General features: G+C 37.4%; 1 long non-coding RNA gene across 1 annotated transcript in view; it reads right to left on the reverse strand.

Moving 5' to 3' along the window:
• Positions 1–302: 302 nt before the first annotated feature.
• The window catches only part of LOC141518496 (uncharacterized), a 35,787-nt gene continuing 8,785 nt past the window's right edge, over positions 303–27,304 (reverse strand). Inside the window, exons 3-5 of the long non-coding RNA XR_012477214.1 lie at positions 19,241–19,318; positions 2,684–2,734; positions 303–476 (exon numbers count right to left, since the gene is read on the reverse strand). This is a non-coding gene — a long non-coding RNA (uncharacterized LOC141518496). The remainder of the gene's footprint in view (positions 477–2,683; positions 2,735–19,240; positions 19,319–27,304) is intronic.

Here is a 27,304-nt window from a genome sequence, read left to right on the forward strand (position 1 = left end):
ATGCAACAGAAGTACTATATGAGTTCAGATGTGGGAGACTCCTTATTAAAAGGGAAGATGCAAATGCAGGGGTAATATATGAGAATTTAATCTAATAAAAATATGTGGCACTGTTATAGTCATTGTGCTAGGTTGAGATAAAAAAAAAAGACAAAAATTCAAGAACTTTAGCCCTCATGAAGCTTACAGAATACTAAGGGGAAGTCACATAAAACAGATATATATATATATATATATATATATATATATATATATATATATATATATATATATATATATATATACAGTCATTTGGCAAAGAAAGAACAACATCAGCCAGGGAGATCACTTAAAGCTTCAAAAAAGATGTAACATTTGAGTGGAGTGTTGAAGTTTTTGTTGTTCATCCTTTATTTTCAAAAAACAGACAGCTAAGAGTTCTTAGAAGTGGAGATGAGGAGGGAGTTCACTCAAGGCAGGAAGACTTGTAGAAATACCTGGAGGCAGAAAACAGTATGTTGAGGGAATATCTAGTAGTCCAATTGGCCTGAGCAATAAGTCCCAAGTTCAGATTTGTTCTTCTATTGTTCTCCAATTGAGTCAGAATTAGGTAAAATAAGAGCAGCACCTTATGTTTCTGTATGTTTTAATGTTCACAAGGTGCTATCTTCCCAACAATCCTGTAAGAGAGGCAGTATTATGAAGCCTATCTGGCACTTGAGGAACCTGAAGCCCAAGGAGATTGAGGGACATTTTCCATGGCACACAGTATTAGCATCAGTCTTCAAATCCAGGACACCCCAAACTATAAATTTAATGCTCCTTCTACTATATTAGTGAAGGTGAATTATTTCCCACAGATTTCCACCAAATTGAGATTCTTATATTAAACTACTCCTCTTTTGGAATGTAAATACTCACCTATTGATCATTCATACTTGACAGTGAAATTCTTTACTTAAATAATCCAATATCCTTTTGAGAAAAGGAGTTTTATGAGAATAAAGAAAATAAAATATTGGAGTTTGTAGTGCTTTAAGGGAGGAGAACAAACATAATTAAAAGTTAGGAACTTTATCGAAATGATGGACATAAATGATAAGATTCAATGACAAAGGAACTTACTTTATTTAAATTCCAATGACAATGGACTATAATCAAGGCTAGGTTTGGAAAAATGGAATCTTCATCAACTGATGAAATCTGGAACTGTGGGATGGAGTATTTCCTTCTGGGTAAGTATTGCTATAGAGTCCAATGTATAGGGGGGGTATTAATTCTTTCATTATCTCCCACTCCCCACAAGGGATTTCCCCTCAAGGGCACCTAAGCCTTTACTGCCATATTATATTCTCTCTCTCTCTCTCTATCTCTCTCTCTCTCTCTCTCTCTCTGTCTGTCTCTCTCTGTCTGTATCTCTCTGTTTGTCTCTCTCTCTCTGTCTCTGTCTCTCTGTCTGTCTGTCTCTGCCTGTCTGTCTCTCTCTCTGTCTGTATCTCTCTGTCTCTGTCTCTGTCTCTCTCTCTCTCTAGCTCACTCTCTGTCTCTCTCTGTCTCTCTCTTTCTCTCTCTGTTTCTCAGTCTCTCTCTGGCTCTCTGGCTCTGTCTGTCTCTGTCTCTTTCTCTGTCTCTGGCTCTCTGTCTCTGTCTCTGTCTCTGTCTCTCTCTCTCTCTCTCTCTCTCTCTCTCTCTGTCTCTCTCTGTCTCTCTCTTCCCATTTTTGGCCTTTTCTATGTAGGAAATAAGCTAAGTCAATCAAGTTTTTTTCTTTCTAATTTAATCAGAGAATTCTTCATACTTTGCAAAAAAAGTTTTAGGTAAACTCTTTACCACCTTAGCACACATTTTTTATGTCTTGTGGGGTTGTAAAGAATTCCTTAATACCTCCTTTACAAAAGGATATTAAAATTATATAAAATAAACAAAAATATTTATCAATTGCTTACTATATCCCAAGCATGCTAGATATAAAAAGAAAGGCAAAAAAACAGTCCTTACTCTCCCATTCTAGCAGGGAAGACAACATTCAAATAATTAGTAATAAACAAAATATATGCATGATAAGTTGGAAATAATCAATAGAGAAAAGACCCTGATATTAAGGGGAACTGGAGAATGTTGGGGCTTAAAGGAAATGAAGGAGACAGGAGATGGAGATGAGAAGGGTGAGAATTCCAGATATGAGGAAGTACCCCAGAACTGGGAGATGGAATGGCTAGTATGAGGAAGAGACACAACACTAGAGCCCCTAGATTAAAGAATAGCTGGAGAGAATCACAAAAAAGTCTCATATATAGGCTTAGCTTTGAAGGAAGTAAGGAATTCTATGAGGTAGAAATGAAGTTGCATTCCAGTGTCCATTCTACAAGGATTGGAGGGTAGCATGTACTATGTGAGGGACAGCAACACTAGTGTGGTATGTGAAGGGCTTTAACTGGTATATACTTTGTCCAAGATGTAAGGGAATTACTAAAGCTTATTTAGTGAATAAAAGAATTGTATGGTACTCTGGGTTGAGTCTGGCACAAACTAGTCACCTAGTAGTCAGGCTTGATAATGGAACAAAATGAGACTCTCAGTTTATTCAACAATTAACAAAAGATTTACTTAGCCATAGCTGTTAGGTGGTACAGTGGATTGAGTGCCAAGTCTGAAGTCAGGAAGATTTATATTCCTGAGTTCAAATTTGACCTCAGACACTTACTGGCAGTATGACGTGGGCAGTCACTTAATCCTGCTTGCCTCGGTTGGTCATCTGAAAAAATAAGTTGGAGAAGCAAATGGCAAGTCATTCCTTTATATTTTTTTTTGGAATGTCAGTTTTTTAATGTTTAAAATAAATGTATTTATTTATTTATTTTTGAATTTTACAATTTTTCCTCAAATCTCACTTCCCTACCCCTACCCCCCCACAGAAGGCAGTCTGTTAGTCTTTACATTGTTTCCATGCTATACATTGATCTACATTGAATGTGTTGAAAGAGAAATCATATCCTTATGAAAAAAATAAAATATAAGAGATAGCAGAGGTGGCTAGGTGGCACAGTGGATAAAGCACCGGCCCTGGAGTCAGGAGTACCTGGGTTCAAATCCAGTCTCAGACATTTAATAATTACCTAGCTGTGTGGCCTTGGGCAAGCCACTTAACCCCATTTGCCTTGCAAAAACCTAAAAGAATAAAAAATAAAAAAGAGCAAAATTACATAATAAGATAATGAGTTTTTTTAAAAAATTAAAGGTAATAGTCTTTGGTGTTTGTTCAAATTCTACAATTCTCTCTCTCTGGATACAGATGGTATTCTCCATCGCAGATACCCCAAAATTGTCCCTGATTGCTGCACTTATGAAATGGGCAAGTCCATTAAGGTTGATCATCACCCCCATGTTGCTGTTATGGTGTACAATGTTCTTCTGGTTCTGCTCATCTCACTCAGTCCTTCCAGGATTCTCTGAATTTCCGTCCCTCCTGGTTTCTAATAGAACAATTCATTCCAGGATTTTTTCCACTAAACTCCAAATGGGGTCAGAAGGAATTGACATAATCGAAACAACTAAACAACTACAACAAAGCAGAACATTTTTCAATTATATTCAATAAATTTTATTTAGCATCAGTTATGTACCAAGCAATATGTTAAGTGAGGAAGATAGGGGAAAAAAGGCAAAAGATAGTCCTTGCCCTCAAGAAGCTTATAATCTAATGTGACCTTTATACAATCCTCCAGCTTCTCTGGGCTTCAAATTTCTCATCTATAATATGAAACAGATTAGATGATCATTAAGTACCATAGAAAAGAAGATGTGTTGATTACTTTTGTTGGATCTTTGCCCTCACCCCCACCTCATGCCTGTTCTTTCTTAATTTTTATGACTGGGATTGACTCTAGGGTGAGAGAGAGAGAAGAGGGATATGTTTGGCAATGAAGATAGAGGAAAACAAAGATATCAATAAAAACTTTTAAAATGTCAGTTGTATATTTACAGCTGAATATATTTGTCTCTAAGCACTCATTCATAGATTTTTATAGAAAGTTTGGAAGGATTAGTCTAGTTTTATTACTAATTTGCTGAATGATTTCATGCAAGTACTTAAGCTCTCTATGATTGTCTAAAATGTAGATTAACTGACTCATTATGATTTTGAAAAATAACTAAAATGACAGCCCCAAACCAGCTCACAAACATAAGAGTTTTAACATGTACCAGTTGACAGTGTCGTGGGGTTTGTACCATTTAAATCCTGTTAGCAAAAAAATGTCATTAGAGCAAAAATATTGAGGCTCCACCAGTGGCCATTTATTCCAGCAATATTAAATACCACATAATTCCAGCACAACCAAATCAATTGAACAGTCTCATGCAATTTATGAGTGGTTTTGGCCTATATTGCAATAAATATCCTTAGCCAAAGACTGTCTATTTTTTTTTTATTCTTGGGTTTCTTTCAACTACATGCAACCAAATTTTGAAGCTCCTTTTTCATTTTTGACACTATTTGCCCTCCCAATCATATAAGGATTGTTATTTCTTTATCTCCACATTATCTCCAGGTCCCAGTTTTCCTACCCTTCTGGTAACTTGCTTTTGACAACATCTCTTTAAAATTCACTTTCCATCAGAAATAAATATTGGAGAAAGCTTGGACCTATCATCCAGTTGTTAAATTTTCAGTGTAATCATCTACAACTCAAAAATTGGCAAATGCTACCACTCAGGGCTTGATTTAATATTTGCCAATTATCTAGACTTAAAATGAAGGAGAAAATGCAAATGATATAAAAGAGGCAAGGAAGAAGCTTTTTGTAGTGGAGTGGAAGAGGAGGAAGGTGAGGGGGTGTGACTGAGCCTTGCTCTCATCTGAACTGGCTCAAAGAGGGCATAACACACACACACACACACACACACACACACACACACACACACACACACACATTCAATTGGGTATAAAAACCTATCTTACCCTAGAGAAAAATAGAGGGAAAGCTTTCTCCCCGCATCCCCCACAAACACCTTGTAGGTGATAGAAGGGAGGGAAGACCGTGAATGGAAGAGGGGATTAGTCAGATGTAATACACTTTTGAGGAGGGACAGGGTGAAAGGAGAGAGAGAAAATGGAGTAAATAGGAATGGTGGGAATGGGATGGAGGGAAATACAGCTAGCAATAGCAACTGTGGGAAAAAATATTGAATAAATTTCTCTGATAAAGATCTCATTTCTCAAACATAGAGAACTGAGTCAAATAAAAAATAAGAGCAATTTCCCAATTGATAAATGATCAAAAGATATGAACAGTTTTCAGATGAGGTTATCAACGCAATTTATTTAAATACATTTTTTAAAAAATGTCCTACCTCACTATTGATAGGAGAAATGAGAGTTGGAACAACTCTGAGGTACTACCTTGTACCTATTAAATTGGCTTATAGAACAGAAGGAGAAAAGGACAAATGTTGGAAGGAATGTAGGGAAACTGAGACATCGATGCACTATTGGAGGAACTGTGAAATGATTCAACCATTCTGTAGAATAATTTGCAACTGTGATCAAAGGGCTTTAAAACCATGCCTGCCCTTTGACCTAGCAATCTATATTCCAGAAGAAATGAAATATGGAAAGAAAAGAAACTATGTGTAGGCATACTTACAGCAACTCTTTTCTGGTGGTAGTGAGCTGGAGATTGAGGGGATTCATTGGTTGGGGAATGGCTGAACAAACTGTGATAGGTGATTGAAATGAAATGCTGTTCTGTTATAGGAAATAATGAACACAATGTTCTCAGTAAAAAACTAACATGAGTAGATACAATAAATGACCTATCTTTTCTCAGCAATATTGTGATCAAAAGAACTCTGAAGGACTTATGATAAAGAATGCTTTCTATCCCAAAGATAGAACTGATGGTATCTGAGTACAGACTGAACCATGTTTTTTTTTTTACTTTATCGTTTCTCTATGTTTCTTTTTTTGTTGGGGGGTGGTTATGTTTATTTTTACAACATGATTATTGTAGTTATGTTAAGAAAACAAATAAGGGGCGGCTAGGTGGCACAGTGGATAAAGCACCGGCCCTGGAGTCAGGAGTACCTGGGTTCAAATCCGATCTCAGACACTTAAATAAATACCTAGCTGTGTGGCCTTGGGCAAGCTACTTAACCCCATTTGCCTTGCAAAAACCTAAAATAAATAAATAAATAAACAAACAAACAAACAAACAAATGAATGAATGAATAATAAATAAATGTCATACAAAACAAACCCCTCCAAAACATGGAAAGACTTGTACGAAATAATGAAGAGCAAAATGAGAACTAAGAGAACACTGTATACTGTTACAGCAATATTGTTTTAAGAATGATTTGAGTAGATAAGTTATTTTGTCTACTTTAAATACTCAAATTAACAATAAAAGACCTATGAAGAAAGACACTATCTGCATCCAGAGAAAGAACTAATAAAATAGATGTGCAGGATGATTTTACATATGAATATCTATTTATGTCCAATGGTAGCCATCTCTTGAGTAAGGGGAGGGAAGGGAAGAAAAAAATACATGATAATTTTGTTGGATATTTGTAAGGAATAGTAAGTTGTGCATAAAAGATTTGCAGTTTTATATATATCCTCTTTCTTATTGTAATGTGCTGTGGAAATGTTTGTTTTATTCCAAAAATTAAAAAAGAAAATGCAAATTAAACTTAAAATTGTGGTTTGCATACTTCTTTTTGAGAGGCAATTGTTAAATATTTTCCAGTACTTCTTTGCTTATCCATTCTATCCATTTTTATTTAGCTTCCCATCTTTTCCTAGACAATATGTTTTGATTCAGAGAATTTCCCAAGGAGCTCTGGTGAACATTCTATATGTTCTGGATCATTCTAGTTTGCTTCCTTCCTTCCTTCCTTCCTTCTTTCCTTCCTTCCTTCCTTCCTTCCTTCCTTCCTTCCTCCTTCCTTCCTTCCTTCCGTTTTCTTATACATACAAATGTTGATGTTGTAATCTGGTAGTTTCAGTCATGTCTGATCTGACTCTTTTGAGGTTTTCTTGGCAAAGATCCTAGATTAGTTTTCCTTTTCCTTCTTTAGCTCATTTTCCAAGTGAGGAAACTGAGGCAACTAGGATTAAGTGACTTGCCCAGGATCAGACAGGTCAGATTTGAATTCAGGTCTTCCTGAGTTGAGGCCTGGCACTCCATCCATTGTGCCACTTGTTGATTAAATAAGCACATTCATACACACACAACATACATATTTACATATATAGACATCTATAAATGTATATATATATATATATATATATATATATATATATATACTTAGTGAACAATAAGCACTATTAAATGTTAGCCACTGACCTTGCTATTTCTCACAGATGACATTCCACTTTCCAACTCTTTGCCTTGGCACAGGCTACCCTACCCCTACTCTACTATGCCTGGAACATACTCAGCCCTCTCATTGCCCTCTTAGAACCCTAACTTCTTTCAAACATCAGCTCTAGCATCATCTACAGAAAGTCTTTCTGATCTTTCTAGCTGCTAGTGTCTCTCTTTACTAAAATAATCTTGTCTTTATTTCATCTCTATTTTGTACAGCTTTGTGTATCCATGTTGTTTCCCTTATCAAATGTAACCATCTTTGTGATAGTTTATTTAATTTGTGTATTTGTAACCTCAATACCTCATAGAGTGCCTAGGAAATAATAGGTGCTGAACAATTCTCGTTGGTTGTTATTTCCATTTTTATCAGTCACTTTGCATTTTACCTATTTTTTTCTCCTTTAACTAGGAAGTATTTTCTCTGTTTAAGCTTTCTCTCTTTCTGTTTCTCTCTCTGTTTCTCTGTGTATGTATGTGTGTGTGTGTGAGAGAGAGAGAGAGAGAGAGAGAGAGACTTAACCAGAGATAGACAAATGAAACATGTTCATTTATATGCTCATAGGATCATAGTTTTAAAGCTGAAAGTGGCCTCAGAGACCATTCAGCTCCCTCATTTTCCAGTGGAGGAAACTAAAGGCTCCTGGAGGTAAAGTGATAAACTCAAGGTCACATAGGTTGTATCCCAGATGTTATTTAAACTGGGTCCTATCCTATGACTCCAGAGTCTGCCCTTTTTACACTATACTCCATTGCTATTATTCTATTATTGCTATTATCATTGCCAGTTTAGAGAGGAGTACACTAGAGTTCAGGGATGATAACTGCCTCAGGGTCACACAGCTACAATATGTCAATATATTTGTGGTTTTTCAAAAAATATCAAAGGAGACAATGGTAATACATAATACAGAAAAGGCAAAAGACTTGGGTTTCAATGACTTCTCTCTCTGGGCCTCAGTCTCATCATCTATAAAATGAAGGAGTTAGACAAGAAGATCTTCCTGATAGCTGCAGATTTTTCATTCTATGACCTAGCTAAATAAACACTACAGTTAAAAAGTAATCAGTTTCCTAGACAGATTTTGCCCTTTATCAGAAACATCAAAGACCCAATTTGTGTGGGATTCCTAAGACAAAACTATACCCCTTCCCCCATCTCCATTCCCTTTCCATTTATTTTGTTTCAGAGGAGTGACATGAAGCTTCATGGAACCTTCAGAATTGTAGGGTCCTCTTCACCCTTTCCAACTTTCGAATTGCCCTTTATAATAAATAAACTTTCAGAAGCCCAGACATTTGTTAGAAAAGAATGTAAATCTGGAATTAATTGGCTCATATATCCTTCAGAGACAGCCTGAACATGCCCATGAATGGTAAAAATACTGGTCATCAGTGAGTATTTTTGTACCAACAGAGTGGATTTGTTTAATTGGTGTTTCTTTTCTTCTTCATTTGGAGATGAATTCTGTTTTTCATTCAAAATCTAATGGAGAGGCATGGAAGGAGAAATTGCCTTGGAGTAGAGGGAAGAGAGATCATGAAGGGTCAGGATTAGTGTGAGAGAATTCTTTTTCTAAATATAAATGGAAGAGAAATGAAGAACTGAGACTCCTCCACATTTCTAAAAATAGATCACTCTTTCTGATATCTAGATACCAGTCCCCAATAGTACTGCAGCTAGGAACTCTTTTTACCTGAATAAAAAAACATCTGTTCAGAGCAGGGCCCATGCCCAGAGAACAGTGTGATGGTGCCAGCATAAAGGGCCATCTAACTGAATTTGCTATCACACTAGAAGGGATGCTCTGCTTCCTAAAGCATTCATATAGAGATTGAGGGGTACAGCAAAGGAAGATGGTCTGGGATCAGCTGTACCATGCACTACTAGAGGACCTTAAAGGGAGGTATGGGTACAAAAGTTAACAAAAGAAAGCAGACACTTCCCTAGGGAGGAAATCTATTCCTCCAACTGGATATTGGAGCCAATACACCCCATGCTAGGTAAATTTCTGATCCCTGACAGTGATTCCAGAATCTCTGACTTTCCCCATCTCAGACTCAACAAATTATGCATGTTTACTGATACTTCCCAAAACAGACCCTGGAAAAATAGGCATGTGTTTCAGAGAGGCAGAGGAGGGTATATAATATGAAAAAGACTCTCCAGAGTCAATATTTCTTTCTAGAGAAGGCACAAAGACAGTGTCCATACCATATATCCACTCACAGGTGTTAAGCACATGTCTAACCCAAAGGTCTATGACAGCATTTTTGAACAACTTCCTGTACCAAATTTCAGTATCTCAGCAGTTTATCTCTATAAACAATGAATACAATGAGAGAAGCTTCTTTTCCTGATCTTTTCAGGCTTGAGAACTTGGCAGGCTAATAAATTTTAAAATAGAACACCCTACCCCCCAACCAAAAAAAATGCCATGACATGAGCCTGGAGACTTGCTCAAAGCACCTACCTCAAAGTATGGTTCACTTGGTGCATTGGGATTATTCCCTTCCTGGAAATCTAATTTACATCCCTCTGGAGGAGTTTCAGCATCTTCTAAGACAATTCAGATTTGTTATGTTCAGCATTTTTCTGTGCTCTAAACATTTAAAATAATCATGAAGAGAATCATTTGTTATTTTTTTTTTTAGATTTTTCAAGGCAATGGGGTTAAGTGGCTTGCCCAAGCCCACACGGCTAGGTAATTATTAAGTCTCTGAGGTCGGATTTGAACTCAGGTACTCCTGACTCCAAGGCCAGTGCTCTATCCACTGCACCACCTAGCCACCCCCATTTGTTATTTTTGAAAAGAGCACTTACACCTCAATTGTTTCCTCAGAAATTCTTGAGGTGGGAAAAGACATAGCTAAAAATATTAGTAGCTAGTTGACTCTATTTCTCTCCTCTTCTCTACTATTTTTTCTCCTCCTCCCCTCTGTCTCTGTCTGCTGTCTCTCTCTGTCTCTCTGTCTCTCTGTCTCTCTGTCTCTCTGTCTCTCTGTCTCTCTCTCTCTCTCTCTCTCTCTCTCTGTCTCTCTCTCTCTAATGGCATCATCTGGCTTAGAATCCTGGGCTCTAGGGTCCCATTGGCTGAAGTTCATGGTTCAAAATTCTACTTCCTGTACCTAGAATTTAAAAGGACAAAAAAGGACCAAAACTCCAAGTCCACTTCTCAGGGCTGCATCTGTGAGCAAATGAATTCTTCATCCAGAATATCAACAGAAAGGGGGTGAGAACCACTTGGGGAAGAGAAATTCTGTTTCAGGGAGGCTTAAAGACATAATTCTAGCTATTTAATCAATCAAATAGGACTGCCCCTACCCATGTGTTAGCAAGCTAACACAGAATGTCCATACATGTATCTATTCTCCAAAGTGGATGCCTCCATGGTAGGTGATCCAGGCATGAGTCAAATCTCCATTACACAGGCAACAAAAAAAAAAAGAGAATGAAAACCTATTTCTGGCTCAATACCTAATCAAACGAACTTTTCTTCCCTACATGATTAACAGAACAGAAATCACTGCCCATATTCTGTCATCAGCCACTTCTAGGAGCAAGCTTACTCAGTGTCTATGCTCCCAGGTTTAAATCCTCATTGAGCTCATCCTCTACTAGATAAGTAACATGGTAAATTCATGGCACTGTAATTTTGTGCATCCTCTAGTGCAATGGTTAGAGCACTGATCTTGGAATCAGAGGACTCATCTGCCTGAGTTCAAATCTGATTTCAGACACTTATTAGTTCTGCCACCCTGGGCAAGTTACTTAACCCTGTTTGCCTCAGTTTCTTCATCTGTAAAATAAGATGGGGAAGATGGCAAATAACTTCAATTTCTTTGCCTAGAATTTCCAAATAGGGTCTCAGAGGGTTAGACATGCCTGAAATGACTGAACAAAAATTCTTGGGAGAGTTCTAAACTAACAGTAGGAAAGATTCAAAGAAGAGATTTCAGACCACATATAGTTGGAGAGATTAAGAAAAGTCTCAAAAAGGAGACAATATCTGAGCTAGACCTGAAGGAAGGAAAAAATTTCAAAAGCTAGAGATGTGGGGGAAACTTCCAAGAATGGGATTTCAGGTATAGGATACATCATGAACAAAAACATGTAACTTGGAAAACCAAGACAGGATCAGGAAAGAAGCTGTAGACTGATTTGGATGCTGTTTAATCTGAATAAATGAGACTAGAAAGGTAGATTGAGGATTCAATATCCAGCTGAGGAGTTTGTCCTTTATTCTGGAAGCAATGGGTAGTCATTGGAATGCTCCAAGTCACAGACTACCCCACTGTGAATTGGTACAGCCAAACTGGAAGATAATTTTGGAATTTTACAAGAAAAGGTATTATTCCTATCATTTTACCCAGTATTTATTGTTTGGACTTACAGGAAGTGAATGACAAAAATAAAAGATACATCTGAATGAAAATATTCATAGCAGCAGAGTTATGGTAGCAAAAAATTGGAAACAAATAAGGCATCTAATGAATAGGAAATGACAGAATGAATTATGCTATATGCAAGGAATGACAAATATGAAGAATTCAAAGAAATGTAAGAAGAATCATATGATGTGATAAACAGAATCAAAAAATAGTATATACAGCTACTAAAACTTTGTAAATGAAGACAACTTTCAAAGACAAAATTCAAATAAAAAATTGAAAAAGAAGGGTACTAATAAATATTAATAATGATATTTATTCTTTTAATGCTTACAACTTGATTTAATTTAGTTTCAATGAATATATTTTATCTTTACATCACATTTATTTCTGAATAAATCCTTTCCCTCTTCCTTCTTCTGAGTCTTCCCATGTAACAAAGACTAAAAAAATTCAGTAAACCCAGGTTACATATTCATTGCTTTAACTATATATATATATATATATATATATATGCATATATATATAATATTCCACTCCCATGATTTTTTCCCTTCCCCAACCTTTGCAATGAAGACAGTTAGATATCTAATTGTAAGCCACCAGAGGGCAGAGACTGGAGTTTTAAAATTATTGTTGTTATTATCATCATTATTATTATTATTACCATTTTCTTTCTTATAATTACCATTACTCTTATAATTATCTTTATTACCTAGTATAATGTTCAGTACATGGTAGGTATTTAATAAATGATTATTGAATTGAATGTTTCTATTAGTAAATGGGAACGTACTAAAGATGCACGGGATATTAGAGGCTGTTACTCTTTTCTATTATTTTACAGAACTGTTTTCCAGGTTTTTGATTGGGAGAACACTAGAGGTTTACATGATCTGTTGAAAGAAAAAGTATCTATAAGATCTTATCTATAAGAATATATTTTTGAAAAATAATCCCATGGCTCCACCCTGTCTGCCTTGATCCCTTAAAGTCTGTAACCACCCCAAAACATAGGGAAGGAAGATGTTCTTCTCTTGGGAAGTTTGACTTGTCCCCATCCCCTTCCTAATCTCACAGGAGAAATCAGGAGAGTAGTGGAAGGGGGGTGGGCTTGGTGAAGCCTCCTGGGAAAAGAGATCAAACATATTGGAAGCTTCCTTGACCCCGGGGGTCACAGGCCACTTAGACTAAATCACTCAGTTGGGTCCTGGCAGGCCACCCTCCGTGCTAACCCTTGAAACCAATTCAAAAGTGACTTAGGAAGTCTCCTGTGCCTGAGGGTGTGGGATGAAGGCAGGAAGGGAGCGATTAAGAGGCAAGGAGAGATGGCCTTCTCAGGAATGGTCCCATATGGAAAAAAGCAGGATGCTGCCCTCATAAAGCAATCTGATGAGAGTGTCAGTCTGTTGAAAAGGACCCTAGAAACTGCAGACCTCCTGCTTACATTTCTTAACCCCCCCACCCAGTTTGCTTAGAGTTGCAGTGAATCAACCACAAGAAACACCATTTTTACATTAGCTGCATTTCTACAATTCCTCTACTTCCCACCCCCAGATTTTTGTATAATTTGAGGCTGAGAGGTTTATGCTTCCATTCAGAAAAAAGCAAGAAAACCTTGGTAAGCCTTTCTAAGCTTTCCTGATTGCAAAAATCTCAGAAGAGGTCAAACACAGGTCCCTGGTTTCTTACTGAAGACAAAGAAGACACACATCCTACATACATATACACAAACACAGACACACACACATGCATACATATATATTTAAGCTGACTTTTTTTTAACAAAACTGAGGATTATTGACCAAGCAATCTGTGAAAAATCACTTAGTATGAGCATTTCAAGAAGGACTGGGATCATGAAGGTAAAAAATGAAAGTATTTGTCCTCAAAGAGTTCTATAGATTTGTTAGTGAGTGATTCAGGTTCCCCATTTTATAAATCAAGAATCAATAGCAAAGAGGGGTTAAGTGACTTTTCCCCCAGAAGAATGAAAGTTCTTTGAGGGCAGGAACTACTTTTTGCTTCTGTCATTCACATCCTTACTCTTTTTGTAGTGGAGAGGCTTTTTGAGCTGAATTCCCTAAAGTCACACAGATAATTAATAAATAAACAAGGATTTGAACATGATTCTTCTGACTCCAAAGTCAGTGATTTTCCACTTTACTACACTGCATCCTCACATTCAGTTTTTGCAAATCCTCCTTATATTTTCTTTTCTTGAAACCAGGCCATATTGGCCTAGCCTTCAGAAACACCTCATAGTTTAATACTTCAACAAATAAGTGATCTCATAGGAGCCAGCATTCTCTGGACTGACATCCCAATCTTCTTGAGCTCCTGAAACTAAGAAACATCTACCACCTTGAGTCAATCAAACAACCCCCAGGCTCAAGTTCTACTTCTCTACCAGGTCTGCTGAGATGCAAGGACACTCCTGTGAGGCAAGATACTCTGGCTCCCTATAGTCTGCATTTTCATCAGCTGTTCCCCTGCCTGAACGTTCTCCTTCCTCATTTCTAACTCCTGGCTTCTGACTAAAATTCTACCTTCTATAGGAAGCCTTTCCTGATCCCCTTTCAAGTTGATGTGTACCCTCTATAATTCTGTACATGTCTTTACTATTTCAGCATTGTCTCTCCCATTTGTCTGTGAGTTCCTTGAGAGAAATGACTTTTTACAAAAAATTTCCTTATTTTCCTAGCATGTAACATGGTGTGTGTCATATAATAAGTGCTTAATAAATGTTAGTTGACTGACTGACTTTGGGTAGAACCTACCAGAATGCTGCTGTCACAAATGAAAGAGAAACACCTCACCCAACATTATATAGTTCTTTAAAAAAGATGACAGAGAAATAAATGACCATAGTAATTTAGTGTTTGATAAACCGAAGGATCTCAACTATTGGGGCAAGAACTCACTATTTAACCAAAACTGCTGGGAAAACTGGAAAGCATAGAGATAGAAGCATGGCATAGAACAACACCTCACACCAAGTTAAGCTCAAAATGGGCACGATTTAAAGGATGATATTAAAAAAAAATTATGATTTCCATAAAAACATGGGAAAAATACCTGCCAGATCTATGGTTAAAGTAAGAATCATAAACAAGAGATGTAGAAACTCATAGGAGGTAAAATGGATAGTTTTGATCACATTAAATTGAAACACTTTTGCACAAACAACTAATATAGACAAAACTGGAAGGAAAGCATGAAATTGGGGGACATTTTTACACCAAGTTTCTCTGGTTTATTTTTTCAAATATATAAAAGGAACTGAGCCAAATTTAAAAAGAAAAACAATAAGAACCATTCCCCAGTTGATAAATGGTCAAAGGCTATGAACAGTTTTCAGAAGGAAAAAAAACAAAGCTATCATCTAAAAATTATTGAAAAACTAATTTAGATCACTAATAATTAGAGAAATACAAATTAAATACAAATTAAAATAACTCTGAGATACCATCTTATACTCATCATTTTGATTCACAACAAAAGAAGGTGACAAAGACTGGGGGGGGGATATAAAAAACCAGGACATTAATAAACTACTATTGGAATTGGGAATTGATCTAATCCTCCTGGAGAACAATTTGGATCTATCCCGAAGGGCTATAAAACTATGCATACCCTTTGACCCATCAATATCACTACTGAGTCTGTATCCAAAAGAGAGCAAATAAATGGGAAAAGGATAAATATTTACAAAATTGTTTATAGCACTTCTTTTTATAGTGTAAAGAATTGGAAACCAATGCGATACCTATCAACTGAATAACTAAACAAATTGGTATACATAATTGTAAAAAATACTATTGTGCTGTAAGAAATGATAAAGGGAGTAGTTTCAGAAAAATTTAGAAGATTGATATAAACTGATACAAAGTAAAGTGAGAAGAACTAGGAGAATGGTATATATACATATATATATAGCTATAGAAATAATTTTAATGATAATCAACTATGAAAGACTTAACTATTCTGTTCAATATAATAATCCTATAAATCCCAAAGGATTCACAATAAAAAAAATACTTAGGGGAAACCACTTAGAGAGAACTGATAGATTTTTTCAAATTTAAGACAATGGGGTCAAGTGATTTGCTCAAGGCCACACAGCTAGGCAATTATTAAGTTTCTGAGTTCAGATTTGAACTCAGGTCCTCCTGAGTCCAGGGCTGGTGCTGTATCCATTGCACCACCTAGCTGCCACCGACTGTGCCACCTAGCTGCCCCACCTCCCAAGAACTGAAAGACTCTTATTATGGATAGAAGCATTTTTTTTCACCATGGTTAATAGAAAATGTTTTGCAAGACTTCATGTGTTATGGGTATCTTACTTCTTGCCTTCTCAATGGTAGGACAGTGTAGAGGGAGGGAGAGGACTTGAATCTGGATATTGAAAATGCAAAATAAAAAAAAGACATGGGGAATGATGGTTTGATGGTTAGAAGCTGACCAGGGGCAATTTGCTAATGTTGGAACAATGCTTATGATCAAGGTTGTTCAATACCAACAAAATGTCTCAGAGATTCCCAAGCTGTCACCAAGAATTTCCTGAGAAATAGTGTTGTGGGTCAGGCCTGATACAGGACAGGTCACAAGGTACAGGCTTGGAATTTGAATAAAGTAAGACCTTTGGAGAATATTTTTTTTAATTTTAATTAATAGCATAGAAAAGATATTCTGTAAGAATAGTGTTAGTTTGGTTGGACACAGCTTTCAGTGTCCAACCATCTGCACATTTGCCATGGTAACACATCAAATCAGAAAAGTATGTTGATTTTTTCCAGCAATTAAAGGTCAGTCAAATCTGAGGAAGCTTGACTCCTGTGTTGAGTTTTTTGTGCTTTAGATGATAAGAAAACCAAGTCAAGAGTTCTTGCCTTAATCCTTGAATTAAATTTTGAAGAAATTTTCATTGTCTTTTTAGAGGAAAAGGAGCATGGCATAAATGTTACTTATGAAGGTGATGCAAGGAACAAAAAAATCCCAATATTTTTTAAAAAGATGATGCCTATTTTATTATTTGGAATGAATGGCACACAGAATCAATGACAGAATCAATATGGAGTGGTAGAAAGATAACAGAGTACTTGACTTTGCATCTTGTTTCTATTACTTCTACAACTGAGATGATTCCTTAACCTCCTTGGGTAAGCTCAATGAAATGAGTAGATTAGACCAAGATCATTCCTGAATCTCCATAAAGTTCTAAAATCTATACTCATATATGTAGACCAATGTTTATAAGACTATTCCAAAGGCTGAATTAATAGATTAAGAAAGGAAGGAAAGAAGATAGGAAGGAAGGAAAGAACTAACAAATGAAAGAAAGGAGGGGAGTTGCCATCAAAATCACAAATCCTCTTTTTTCATATAACCTTTATTAAGAAGTAAAGTAATGGGGCGGCTAGGTGGCGCAGTGGATAAAGCACCAGCCCTGGAGTCAGGAGTACCTGGGTTCAAGTCCAGTCTCAGACACTTAATAATTGCCTAGCTGTGTGGCCTTGGGCAAGCCACTTAACCCCATTTGCCTTGCAAAAACCTAAAAAAAAAAGGAGTAAACTAATATAGACAGCTGGGTGACTTGGGCAGTTAGGTGGAGCAGTGAATGAAGTGCCAGATCTGGAGTCAGGAAACTCATTTTCATGAGTTCAAAACTGGCATCATACACCTATTAGCTGTGTGACCCTGGGCAAGTCATTTAACACTATTTGCTTTAGTTTTCTTATCTGTAATAATGAGTGGGAGAAGGAGATGGCAAACCACTCCAGTATATATCTACCAAGAAAACCCCAAATAGGGCCCCAAAAAGTAAGATATGATTGAAATAAATGAACTACTAAAAAAGGTAATATAAATCAATTACATGAAGGAGGTAGTGTGTTCTTAAAATACCAATACTATCTATGCTTAATAGTATTTGTTGCACTAGCCTGCAGAGACCCTATGGATCTCTGTTCCCTGATATGTGCATCCTCCTTTCACAGTCATATGGTTGATAGCCATATTATGGGTAACATTCTTTCCCCTCCAGGGCTGTCCAAGTGAAGGCTACATGGTGAGTGGAAAGAGTTGGATTTGAATTCATCGGTCCTGAGTTCAAATTTCAACTCTACTGCTCATTAACTGTAGTAATCACTTGGACAAATCACTTAACCTCTCTGGCTCTCAATTTCCTCATTAGGAAGCTAAGGAATTTAACATCCCTTCCAGTTTTAGAACTAAAATCCTATGACTTGAAATTTGCTCAACATTTAGGGTTTTTTCCCAGTGGAAAACAACAGGTCTCAGGGGGAAATGTGAAAGATTTGTAGTCAGAGGGGGAATAGACTTTCAGTTGGTCTTTGGGACCCCATTTAGGGATTTTCTTGGGAAAGATATGGACTGCTTTGCCATTTTCTTCTCCAGCTTATTTTGCAGATGAGGAACTGAGACAAACAGGGGTAAGTGACTTTCCAGGATCACACAGTATCCAAGCCAGATTTGATCTCATGGAGATGAGTCTTGTTGAACCCAAGTCCAGTACCCCATTCACTCAGTGATTGTCTATCTGCCTCTGAACTATTTGAATCTTTGTCATCTGCTATCTGTGTGACCTTATGCAAATTACTTGGACTCAGTTTCATGATCTGCAAAATTAAGAAGTTGATCTAAATGACTTCAATAAATCCCTTTCAATTCTAAATCAATGGTCCTTTACATAGTTAACTTGAACTTCTCTCCCCATCATTGCCTTAGACTCTTGACCTTATATATCAATTTAGCATCTATTAAATAGCCAGCACTTAGCACCTGTCCTTTGTGGGTCTGCTCAGTAATTGTTTACAGGGTGCTTCATGGCTTTTTGTGTTTCTGCTAGCAACTAGGGAGGCAGTGATAGATAGTTACCCTTTCTCACCTCAGGGACCGAATCTTTTTAGTTCCTTGGTGGGCTCCTGTGACCCAAGCCCACATTTTGCATCCAAAGAGTACTCAAATAAATACTAAGCTTGCAAATACTTCCCAAGCCTTGACATCTATCTAACTATTTGTGCCTGTGACAGCTTCAGGGTGGCATTCAAACAGTAAGCCAGGAGGGGGCAGTGATAGGGCAGAAGAGCTGAGAAAGATGCTATTGTTGTTGGTATTGTCCCAGTTTACCTTCTAACTAAACAGAAGGTCTTTGGACTTAGCCCAGAAGAGGGTGCTACCTACTTCCAAGACAGTAGCGGTTCAGAGGAGATAGAAGCTTACACAGCAGTGCTTGCTTGCTTTTGAAATGAGACTGAGATTTAAGTACAAACAGGAGACTTCCTTTTCAAAACTCATTCATCCTCTTTGTGCCAGCTTGAAAGGAAATACTCTTCACCAACAACCTTGTTGTACAACATTGTGCTGCCAGGTAAAGTCAAGTAGTCACAGAAAGATTCAGGCAACATGGAAATATAAGCAGACAGATCTGGATTGCAAATGGAGATTTTTGGAGTCTGATTCCAAATACTCACCCAGAGCACTCTGAGAGGATGCATGGAAGCTGAAACAGGGATTAGTTGAGGTAGCATCAAAATTGTCTTGAGCAGTCCCTGAAAAAGGAAGAGTGGTAACTGAATGGATTGGAAAATTATTTTGCAGTTAAAAAAAAAAGAAAAAAGAAGTAGAATTCAGAGGAACTTGGAAAGACTTGTATGAACTGATGAAGAATAAATAGCATCAAAGCAATTAACACAATGACCATAATAATGCAAATGAAAGCAACAATGAAAGAAAAATTAGAATCCTGATTAACGTGGTAATCACCTGTGACTTCCAAGATCACATATGAAGCATATCTTCTACATCTTGGCAGAGAAGTGGTAGATTACAGGTGCAGAATGAGGAATACATTATCAGACATTGTCTATGTGTTGATTTGTTTTGATTAACTGTACTTTGTGACAAAGGAGGGTTTCAGTGGATGGAGGGGATGAGATATGAGTCAATGGGAAATACCACCAAAGTAAAAAATTAGTAAAGATGAAAATCAACAAAACATTTTTTTCTTTGAAGAAGAAAGGGAGGATGAGAAGAAAAAAGAGCTGGAGGAAGAACAATTTTCAGTCCTTATATGAACTAGCTCCCATTTTCTTAAGGACAGTTAAGTGATACAATAGATAGTGTACAGAGCTGAAAGTCAAAAAGGCCTGAGTTCAAATTTGAGCTCAGATATTCATTAGCTGTGTGATTCTGGGCAACCCACTTAATCCTGTTTATCTCTGTTTCCTCATCTAAAATGAGCTGGAGAAGGAAATGACAAACCACTCCAGGGTCTTTGTCAAGAAAACTCAAATTGGGGTCATGAAGAGTTGGACACAACTGAAATGACTGAAAACAACAACCACCAGTTTCAGCATTCCTCCAATACCATTCCAGTAATAGTCAAAGTTCTTCCTTTTTCATTTTTAGAACAACTGTGAAAAACTTTTGGGAGACTTCTCTTTAGCACCGACAGTGTGACCTTTAGCAAAGCACTTACTTCTGTGCTTTTTACCATCTTGGAAAATGGGAAAATCTGTTTTTTTCCTAGGGATATGCTTTAACACATATCTTTCAAAGATGTATTATAAAGAATCTAAAGTCCAATATTTTTATTATAGCATAATGATATAGTTAGCTGATCCTTTTTTATATACCTGCTTCCAATTTGTCATTTTAAAAATCAGAGGCCATGCCTTCTCTGGGCAGCAACTACCAAATCAAAAGAACTAAGTGAATGAGAAATAAATCTGTTCTCAAATCCTGGCCCAGATGGAAACCTGAATTTATAAATCAGCCAGAGAGAGTGGCAAGTTCTTTCACTGGCATTGAGAGGCATTGCAGGACTAATTTGGAGGGGTTTTGCCCTCGGGAGTTCTATAGAAACCTCCTAGCAAATCTTTTTTCCGGCAGTTGGACATGTCTCTAATTCTGAAGTTCATATCTAGAATTCAAATTAGAGAGATGGAAAACTTTGAAGGAAGTACATCGTGCTGAGACCTGGCCCCGGTGGCTGATGGGCCAGGTGGACACAAATTTCATTAGTCATTCAGTATTTTTAGCTTTTTGGTGTTCAGGTAGAAAGTAGAGTGCCTTATATCACCTAATACAGAGAATGGCTTCCCTAGTATTTTGTACTTAATTGGCTTTCAGGGACTATGAATCACTGTTGGCAGGAGAGACTGGGTCTGTAATTCTTAATATCAGCCAAAAATGGCACCCTAAAGAATACTGCTGATTCACAATACATCAGAGTAGAAGTTAGCTTGGTCTAACCATTTTTTTTCATTTTTAAAGAAACTCTTGTTCTAGCAAATTATAAGATCCCAGCCATAAAGGTGGAAGAGACATTGGAGGTCATGGAGTCCCATACCCTCATTTTAGAGCTAAAGAAACAGAGGCAGAGAGGGGGGAAGGGTCTTTGACCATAGTTACACAGGAATGACAGAATCAGAATTTGAACCCAGATCCTCTGACTCCCATTCAAATGTTCTTTCTATTATGCCATGCTGCCTCTGGCATGGACAAAGAAAGACTGGAGAATTTTGCCAAGTTTTCATGCCTAACAAAGTGCTTTGGGAAATAAAAAGGATCACTAAGAACTCTATTCCTGCTAAATCATTTGCAGCTAAATGAAAGCCAGATGCTTCATTATCTTGTGTCCTTCCAGTTCCTTCTGCCAGTTCCAATACCCCTAGTATAATGGATCGCATCATTGGATCATAGATTTAGAGCTAAAAGGTATCCTAAGGTCATCTGTTTGATCCCATCATTTTGCAAAAGGGGAAATTGAGACCCAAAGAGACTCCTAGAGCTCCTAGAGAGGTGGGAACTAAGATAATCTTTCTCATAGCCAGAGCCTTTGCCTTCTCAATGAATATCAAATATAGCTAAAGCCACCTGTGAAATAAATCAGAAAGCATTTCCTGCAAGGAGATAATATTCTATTTATATATATGAACTGGATGTTATATTATAGAAGGAGCCTACAGAACTCTGGATCTAAAAGTTCAAGGGAAAGGGGATTCAGCAAAGGATGTAAGGCAAATAGAAACTCACAGAATGGGGAAGCAAAGATGGTCCAAGAACTTCGGTCTTAGAGGTTCTGAGTCATTGGAAAGACTAACCCCTATTATGGGAAGATAGCCACCATGACCTTCAGGCATTTGTGCCTGCTACCAAACTACATACAATTTATATAAGAAGTAAACAAAGTCTAGGGGTCCATTAAAGATCTCTTTCCAGCCAGCTGACTACCTCTGCTGCTCCTGCCCTTAATGATCAAGTTATCACATTCTTTATATGTGAGAATATAGGCATGAATGATATTATAGATGTGTTTTATATAATCAATTAAAATAAATATATATGTTCACCCACATACTTCAATACCTGAAGGATCTGTAACTAAGCATCTATTATATGCCAGAGACAATGGTGGGCACTAGGAAAACAAAGGCAAAAATGAAGCAATCCTTACTCTCAAGGAATTGATAATCTATGGGGCTATGAGGGAGAGAAGAATGTTTCTACAATTAAATATATATGCAGAAAAAATACAAAGAAATTTGGAGTGTATTAATAGTTGGAGAATATGGAAAAACTCTGTCCTGAAAGGAGCTAAGGATTTTCTTAGTGTGAGTACTCCCTCTATTCATGTGAATTATGACTCTCTTATGACTTGGTAGAAGACTCAGTTGTCATGACAAAAAAAAATCATCATCCTTAGTCAATATGATGATGAGCATCTCCAGCCTTAACTAGTATCATCCTCACCCTTTTTCTGGGTCTGAACTTTTTTTCCAAGTTGGTACAATATACCTGAGCTTTCACTCTATTGATTAACTTTGACAAACACGGAGTCATCTCCATTTGGATGTGGTTTAGTGCACTAAAGGATAGAATGTAGGCAGAAAGATTTGGGTTCAACTCCTCTCTCTGAATCTTACTAGTTGTATCATCCCAATTCACTTACCTTATCTGCTTCCCAGTGACTCCATCTGTAAAATGAGGATGGTAGTAAACAATTACCTCTCAGCTTTGTTATGAAGATCCAATGAGAAAAAAATGTATGTAGGGTGCTATGCAAACCATAATTGTTTAAATGTGAGCTATTATGAAACATCATCAGAGGTCTCTGTGGAGGTATAGAGCTCATATGTATATCAATATAAAAAAGTCTTCCAACCAAAAGGTCAAAGTGTTAACAGTAAAAAACCCAATGTTCAAACCTCAAAAGAACCCAACAGTATTTCTGGATCCCAATTCTTTTTAAAAAGAAATAACCTTAAAACTCTTTCCTAAATAAAATTGTGTGGAAGCATATAGATAAAAGCAGAAAAACACTGACAAACAAGATAGACTAAATAACCAAATTATATATTGCTCAGAGGATTGGTATTTCAAAGAAGATTTCCTTTTAACTCATTGAAACTTTTCTTGAGCACAAAATGTTGAAATTAGGGCACACAACCTTACTAGTTTACATCTGGGCAGAGATCACAAGGACTCTGGGCTTGACAGCAGAGTGACCTCACACTTGGCCTCCATCCTTGAGGGACTCCCTTGAATGGGCTGTAGCAAATGTTTTCCTGGGCTGTGCTCTACACCACTGATGTTCAGAATCAAATACCCACAAACTCAAGGTGACATGTCCATGGCAAATTTCCTCTTATGAACCATCCTTCCTCTGCGATGTGTGCACCAAACAGGCCAATAATTTAAATGTCACTCTTACCTTCCTTATTTCCTCAAGGCCATAGTTACCCAGTGACCCCTCCTATAATTTGCCCCTTTTTCTGAGACCTTAGTCGTTCTTCCTGTTACATTTCACCAAAGTTTTATCTCTCCTCTTGAAGTCAAATCTTACCCCCTCCATGAGACATTTTAGAAAAAATAGAAATTAATCTCAGATCTTTAACATAGACCTGATACCTAATAGATGCATGATTTCGGGCAAGTCACTTAACCTCTCAGCCTCAGTTTCCTCATGTGTAAAATGATGATAATAATGCATTAATATAGTACTTTCAGTTTTGCAAATACTTTAAAACATAGTAAAGAACTCACAGAGTTGCTATGAAGATCAAATTTGATAATAATATATGTGTGGCATATTTATATATATAATTTATGTATGTATGTATATATATACATATAGAATGAATAAAATACATAAAAGCAAACTTTAAAGTACCATATAAATGCTAGCTATCATCATCTTAATTATACCAGTACTTGTTCTTGGTGACCTGATTTATGTATTTACTAAAAACGAGATTTAATCTTTACATAGTTTAAGTAAAAAAGACTCATGTTTATAGTGCTAAGTAGCAATGTGGCAAAGTGGTTTGAGGGCTGGCTGAGGAGTTAGCAAAATCTAGCTTTAATGGGGCAGCTAGGTGGTGCAGTGGATAGAGCACCGGCCCTGGAGTCAGGAGGGCCTGAATTCAAATTTAGTCTCAGACACTTAATAATTACCTAGCTGTGTGGCCTTGGACAAGTCACTTGACCCCATTGCCCTGCAAAAACTAAAAAAAAATCTAGCTTTAAGTCCTGACCCTATGACATTCCTCCTCTCTAAAAAAAAAACAGGTTTTGACCAGAAGGCCTCTGAGGTCCTAATCTAGACCTGGATCTATGATTCTATGAAAATTCTAAGAATAATAGTCCTGGAGTCACAGTCAAGACGCTTTCAATATCCCCAGGCAATTCTCCAATACTCTAAATTGAAGAATTTCTGCATTGGTGGAAAGAATGTTCACACTGAGAGTTCTCATCCTAGGACCAGGCTAAAAATAACGTGAAAAATAAAACTTGCAGGTTAGCCATTGTGGGAATCCTCATTTTACAGATGGGGAAACTGATGCCTTAGAGAGGTATAAATGACTTGCCTACAGTTATATAGAGAAGAGGCACTGTAGCTGGGACACAAACTTGACTCAAAGCCCAGATTGCTTTCCCTTTCCTCCTCACTCCCTCCCTAGATCATTAGGGCTGTGCTAAGAAGCCACATGCTCATTTTAGAGCTGTTAGTGGAAATCCCACACTGAATTCTCTGCACACAAAGCTGAATGAAAATCCAATGCCCTGAAAATAAAAATAGCAAGGACTGGAATTCACAAGGGGAATTTTTCTTATTCCCTAGGCATTTCATCTCTAACATCCCTAGTGGTGGGAACCCACACTGTCATTTTAACTTACTATTAACTTGGCAGGACTATATGTTCATTTGGTATTGCAATAACCCAGGCAGGCTTCATTTTGGGAGGAAGGAAGAAGCAGCCTGTCATAGAGTCATTGCATTCCACTGAAGAATCTTATAGTGAAATACCAGGAAGCCAAAGCTTAAATGTCAGTGTAATCCCAAAGGAAAGAGATGACTCCTTGTAATGGCTTTACCTGGCTAATGCTGTATAACCAGTCCTGGCTCCTTTTGGCCCTAAGTCTTTTTCTGGTAATGTTATTTGTTGCAGGAAACTTGGGTTGCCACATTAGGTAAGCAGGGTGCAAATGATATACAAATATATTTTTCACTGACTGCCCCAGGCATTACATGCTGGAAGTTCCAGGATATGAATCCTCTAGCTGTTCACATCCTCCTCCCGTAGATTTCCTGATTTAGGACTATGGGATTATAGCAAAACAAAGCTATCTCCATTCTCCCAGACCCAACCCCCCAACTCCTTTCCTACAGCTCTAATCTCTTGTTGTCACAGGCAAACAATGCAGCAGAACCCGATTACGTAGGGCTAACTGTCAGATGGCTGATTCTTAATGGGCTTTGAAGTACCACAGGTGAGAGGCTAGATCTCTGGGACTGCAAGGACCAATTGCATTGGAACAATAAGGCAGCTAGATGAGAGAAGATTAGAGTTAAGACAGGTTTTGGGGGTCCTCCTTTCCTCTTCCTCATTTTTGATTCTATATCAGGGATTTGCATGCAAACAGCATCCAGGAAAAAGGCACTTCCTCTTCCAGGGGAAAGAAGTGGGAAAAGTATAAAGAGATCTAGCTACATCTCCCTACAGAACCTCACCATTAGAAGCATTACCAGTTGAAACCCTCTGTCTATAGCACCATCTCTTTTTCAGGGTTTTCTTAGGAGGTAGTCTTCCCATCCCCACCAGGTTTTATATTTCACTTAGTCTCAGACCCCTTGGGACTCTCAAGTATATACTTCTCCTCCAGGCTGCCCTCCCTAAACCACTTGAATCTCATTTCTTCTGCAGCTGATTTTTTTTAAGATGCTAACAATTTCTGTGGATCCATCTGGATGTTATTAAAAAAAAAAAAAGTCTTGAGCCCTCAGAGGTTGTTGGCAGTCAATCTCTTCCTTACTTCCTGTGTCCTGGATGTCTAAAGTTGACTTTCATAAGAAATTTGGAATATTAGCTTAAAAAAAGAAACAGTCAATATTTTTCAGGTGTTGAGGTCTTACAGCTCATTTCCCAACTGTGGGACTTTGCATTTTGAACTTCCATCTTCACTCTCTGCTCTGAAAGTTGGGGCCAGAGCCAGGTCCCCTCCTTGCTAATAAAAAGAGTCATAAGTGTTTAGGAGGAAACAAAATGAAGACTTTCCGTGTCCCTACTTCCTCTGGCAAAACCTTCCCCACAAGGATGCTGCTATCTACCTCCCTCTGCTGTCCTGTGCATCGTGGGATCATAGATTTAGAGCTGGATGAAATCTCAGAAATAATCTAATCCAATCCAATTTTCTCTACACTGATAGAAAGTAGTACTTGCATTCGAACCTAGATCCTCTGACTCCAGACAATACTTTTTTCATCATACCACTGCTTCTTCCCTATAGTGAGAACCATCTGGTTCTCCATAAATTCTACAAGGTTCTCCCTATTAGTTTTGAAAATTAAATGGTGCTTAGTGAAAAGATTCAAGGTCCATGCTGAAAAGACTTTTATATCGGAATTTAGGCAGAAAGACTCAATAGTTGAGGGAGGAGAATGGAGAGAAGGAAAGTTGGGAATATCAAGGGATACCAATTAACTTCCTTTCTGCTCACCAGGAGGAGTGGTCAGCAACTGGGGCTAAATGCCCCAGATGGATCAATTTTACTATTTAGAGGCTGAAACCTCATTGGGTTGAGAGCAACTGGCTTATCTTTCTTCTTGCTTATTAACCAAAATAAAAGTCTAAACCCCCTAGGTGGATTTGAGGTTTCAGAACTTGACCATTTGGCTTCTTCACCAAAAGGCATTCTCACCCGTTTTTCATTCTTGTTCCTGTGGTACAGCTCTCTCAAAGACTGATTCTCAGTACTAGGTCCCTTCAAATTACTTTTCCTTCTGTGGCGATGTAGTTAACCCTTTATGTCCTGACATCTTTCTTCCATGTATGTCCAACCTGCGGCCCAAAGCCCGTTCATGCAATATTATTACATTTTATTTTTATACTTATTGATAATATGGGTTACATTGTAGTCATAAATAAATATTAAATTATATGTGGCCCTTGACAAGTTTTTTTTGAGTGATGTCACCCAGAAGAGCTAAAAGGTTGGACATCCATGTTCTATTCTATACCATAAGCCAGCTA

The sequence above is a fragment of the Macrotis lagotis genome, chromosome 1 (genome assembly GCF_037893015.1).
Source record: "Macrotis lagotis isolate mMagLag1 chromosome 1, bilby.v1.9.chrom.fasta, whole genome shotgun sequence".
NCBI lineage: Eukaryota > Metazoa > Chordata > Mammalia > Peramelemorphia > Peramelidae > Macrotis > Macrotis lagotis.